This window comes from Crocuta crocuta, unplaced genomic scaffold (genome assembly GCF_008692635.1).
Source record: "Crocuta crocuta isolate KB4526 unplaced genomic scaffold, BGI_CrCroc_1.0 scaffold102, whole genome shotgun sequence".
Classification (NCBI taxonomy): Eukaryota; Metazoa; Chordata; class Mammalia; order Carnivora; family Hyaenidae; genus Crocuta; species Crocuta crocuta.
Window position 1 is genome coordinate 2,629,837 of NW_027530019.1, and position 4,789 is coordinate 2,634,625.

A 4,789-nucleotide genomic window follows, 5' to 3' on the forward strand; every position below is an offset into this window, starting at 1 on the left:
GAGGTACACAATCTGAAACAGGCTCCATGGAGCCCAATGCGGGGCTCGAACCCACGAATCATGAGATAATGACCTGAGTCGAAGTCAGACGATTAACTGACTGAGCCACCCAGGCGCCCCTAAATATACATATAATTATTTATTTTAAATGTTTAATCAATACAGGAGCTCATAAAAAGTCCTTTTCTTCCACCTTCTACTCTGCAGTCAACCAGGTGATGAAGAGGAAAACTTTACCCTCTTAGGTTCTGTAGCTGAGGACTGTGAATTTAGCAGACAAAAGACCGATTAACATGTAAAAGCTATATGGATCTTATTTGATGTTTTTATAGGAGACTTAATAGAAAATAAGTGAAAACTTAAAAGGATTGTGTAGATTCAGGGCTTACATACCATTTGCACAAAGAGTGATAAATTGTGAAGCAAGTAGGCAAAGGAAAGGGGTTGGACTTCTAGAGGTGGTATATTCTGGGGAAAGTGATTGGCGGAAAACTAGTAGAAGATAAGCATTACTTTAGTCAAGTTCATTCAGACTCCTCTTGGTGTGGATCCCTATCTCCAGTGATGAGCATTCTTCCCTTCTTGGTATAAGAGGGCACCTTTCTCCGGGCACCTGGCTGGCTCAGTTGGTGGAACATGCAACTCTTGATCTCAGGATTGTGAGTTTGAGTCCCATGTTGGGGGTAGAGATTACTTCAAAAACTCTTTATAGAAAGGTCACCTTTCTCACAGAAAATTTATGCCATACTTTTAGGCAGAAAAGTGGAGGGCAGGGAACCTTTCCTGTATGTGCCATTTCTCAGTTGCCTTCACTTCAAAATACTATGCCAAAGTTTCATATTTTGGAGTGACCTGTTGTAATCCACTTCAGTGGTTAACAGCACACACCATTATTCTGCAGCCAGCTGGAATCCACATCCATCTGTCCTTTCTGAGCCCACCCAGCGCTGCTAAGCTTGCCACATCCAAGCAGGGGTACTCCAGACTAGGTGCTCACCAGAGCTGCCAGCAGCCTCAAGAAAAGCACCAATGAGGACCACAACAAGCTAATCCAAATCTACTTCAACCTCTCCATGACGAAAGCTGTTGCCGATGCTATCAGAACAAGCCTGGGACCAAAAGGATAAAATGATAGAAGACGGGAAAGGTGATATGACCATTCCTATCAATGGCCCCACCATTCTGAAACAAATGTAAGTGTTCCATCCAGCAGCCAGAATGCTGAGGGAGCTAAGGCTCAAGATAAAGAAGCACGAGGTGGCACCACATGGGTGGTCATCACTGCTGGTTCTCTTAGACTTCAGTATCAAGCTGTTTCAGAAAGGGATTCACCCAACCATCATTTCCAAGTCATTCCAGATGGAATCAGGAAAGGAGGGTGTTGAAATCTTAACATGTCTTGACCCATGGAACTGTGTGACAGAGAAATAGTGCAGCCACTTTATTGATCTCCAAGGTTTTCTGTGTTTAAGTCTTCTTTCTCCAGTAAGTAGAAATGCAGCAAGGGAACTGATGGACTCAGCCACTGCTGCTGGTGTAGATCTTAAAGATACCAAAGTAGTCAAGAAACTTTGAGGGCATTGTGCCAAGTAAAATAAGTCAGATGGAGAAAGACAAATACTGATGATCTCTCGTCTAGGTGTAATTAAAAATTGAAAAAAACAACATCATGGATACCAGGTTGGTAATTACCAGGGACATGTGTGTATGGTTTACATATACATGAGGTATGTATAGTTTATTTATAAACTATATATGGGTTAAATATATAAAGAAACTGGGTGGGATAAATGATGACTGCAAGTTGGTGGAAGGGCTGGTTCTCACCCAAAAGATGACCTAACCAGAGTTGAAAAAGCTAAGATGGGGCTTATGTAGTTTTCCTTATCTGCTCTCAAAACGGATATGGATAATCACATAATAGTTTCCAATATGCCCATATGGGCCCAGTGCTAAGAAGAAAGCCTGTATTCTAAATTCCATGAAGCAAAATTTTAAAGCTGGATATAATGTTCTCATACAGAAGTCTATTCTTTTTTTTTTTTAATTTTTTTTTTAATGTTTTATTTATTTCTAGGAGAGAGAGAGAGACAGCGTGAGCAGGGAGGGCCAGAGAGAGAGGGTGTCACAGACTGAAACAGTCTCCAGGCTCTGAGCTGGCAGTCAGCACAGAGCCCGACGCGGGGCTCGAACCCACGAACCGTGAGATCATGACCTAAGTGAAAGTCGGACGCTTAACCAACTAAGCCACCCAGGCGCCCCTATAGAAGTCTATTCTTAAGAGATGCTCTCAGTGATCTTGCCTTATATTTCCTAAACAGATGAAGATACGGTTGCTGGGGATATTGGAAGAGAAGACACTGACCTCATCTGTTAGACAACTGGATCCAAGCCAGTTGCTCATATTGACCAATTCCCTGATAACATGCTAGATTTGGCTGAGCTAGCTGAGGGGTCAAACTATTCAACATCACTGGAAAAAAGTTCTCATTGTGCGGGTTCTAACAAAATGGTGATTGAAGAAGCCCAGTGCTCTATTCATGATGCCCTATGTGTTATTTGCTGTTTAGTGAAGCAAGAGCTCTTACGGGAGGTGGTGCTCCAGAAACAGAGTTGGCACTATGGTTAACTGAATATTCATGAACATTGAGTGGTATGGAATGCTGTGTTCTAATGTAGATGTAATGGAAGTCATTCCATCTACACTAACTGAAGCTGCTGGCCCGAATCCCATTTCTGCAGTACCAGAACTGAAAAAACAGCATGCCCAAGGAGAAAAACTATAGGCACTAATGTCCAAAAGGGTGGTATTTCCAATTTTGGAAGAACTTGTTGTCCACCCATTGCTGGTTTAAGTCAGTGCACTGATTCTAGCTACTGAAACTCTGCAACATTGTACAAAGTGATGATGTGGCAAAGAGTAATCCAGGTAACACTGGCTGCCTGGCATCGTCATGGCCACTGATAGTGTGGCTGGAGCAGGAGACTGCCTTGGTGTTCCTTGTTCTTCCATTTGGCATTTGCTTGAAATGGTATTTATACAATCTAATGAAAATACTAAACACTTGGTTTCAAAAAATAGTATGGTATCCCTCCAGGGCTTACTGGCCATTACAAAAACTGGACCTGCTCTTGTGACTAGTCTTATGAGTCCTTTGTCTTCAGAACGTGTGGCTCTGCCTCACTGTTCCATCCCAGTGTATTGTGCATTGCAGGACAAGCTGATGTAACCTTTCATTGCTCTGTATTTTAGGGTGTTTCTTCTTTAAGGGTTATGAGAAACAGTGTCTCACAGATGTTTTATGCATAGCCATGCATGACTATGTCTGTAGGAGAGAATCCTAGAGAGAAATTCTGCATTAGTTTATATACATTAAACTTACCCCAGGGTAGGGAATGCTTTGCTCTGTACACTCTTGCCAGTATTAAATCATCCTAAATTTTTGCCTTACGGCTTTTTGAGTTTGGGTCTTTTTTGGGAAGGTCATCCTTGTCCAAAGATTATAAAGGAAATCTTCTATGTTCTGGGCCACTGATCAATTTTGGGATTTTTAGTACAGTATGAAACAGGTCTAATTTCTTCTAAAAATTGGTACAAATATGTCAGCATTGCAGATAGTCCACTTTTTCCCCAACTGATTTGAAATTGTGTTCTGTTTTGTTGATTTGCCTTTTCCTTGACTAATAGCACTGTCTGAATTACCACATGTTAATGTATGCCTGAATATCTAGTGGTCTAAATCTAATCTCTTCCCCACTGTTCTTAAAAAAAAAGGTGGGGGGGGGGTGCCTGGGTGGCTCAATCACTTAAGTGTCTGACTTCCTTTCAGGTTATGATCTCATGGTTCATGACTTTGACCCCACTTTGGGCTCTCTGTCATCAGCACAGAACCCACTTCAGATCCCCTCCCTCCCTCTCTCCTTTTCTCTCTCTCTCCTCCCCCCCAAAATAAACAAACATTAAAAATATCCTTGGCAAAAAAAAAATATCCTTGACAATTTTTGTGAATTGCTTAAGGTGAGTTCTGAAAAACACTTTATAAAGAATCCCTTAAGACACTGCTTTAGGATTTTTATTAGAATGGGGTTGGATTATATATTAATTTGGAAATAAGTAGTATCTTTACAACATTTTGTCTTCCCTTCTAAGAACATGAACTCTTCTTTCATTTTTTTTTTTTTTTTAGATCTCCTGTGATTTCCTTCAAATAGGTCCTATATTCTTAGGTGTTTTCTAACATTTTGGGTTCTATTGCTATTGAGAATGGAATCTAGAGAGGATATTTTGTCTTCCCCATTTCCCCTGACAACCTTCAGTTTTCTTAGGGGAAACTGCCCTAAGTTTGTTCTTAAAACTTGTGGTTCTGGTGGGATTGACTCCTCCCTCCTTGGCCCTATCCCAAGTTCACAAAAATGACTCAGGACTCAATTTCAGGTTTCTGTGGACAATATTAATTGAGACTCTTTCTTGAATGGGTGGTGTTCAGTGCATGGAGAGAGCTGTCTGGAAGAAAAGACTTCACAGGACAGAGGTCAGAGATTTGGGGTAGGATGGAATGTGGAGAATCAGTAAGAAATTTAATGTGGATTCTTTTTTTTTTTTTTTAAATAGTTTATTGTCAAGTTGGTTTCCATATAACACCCAGTGCTCATCCCCACAAGTGCCCCCCTCCGTGCCCATTCCCCACTCCTCCCAGAAATTTAATGTGGATTCTAAATCCAGCTATTTTCAACACTCACTAGTTCTAGCTAATGTTTCTTCCCTAATATTTATCTCTCACTCTCTTCT

At 41.1% G+C, this 4,789-nt stretch overlaps 1 pseudogene; it reads left to right on the plus strand.

Annotated features, from left to right (window-relative positions):
• Positions 1–564: 564 nt before the first annotated feature.
• Positions 565–2,906, plus strand: LOC144231800 (T-complex protein 1 subunit delta-like; annotated as a pseudogene).
• Positions 2,907–4,789: the final 1,883 nt, after the last annotated feature.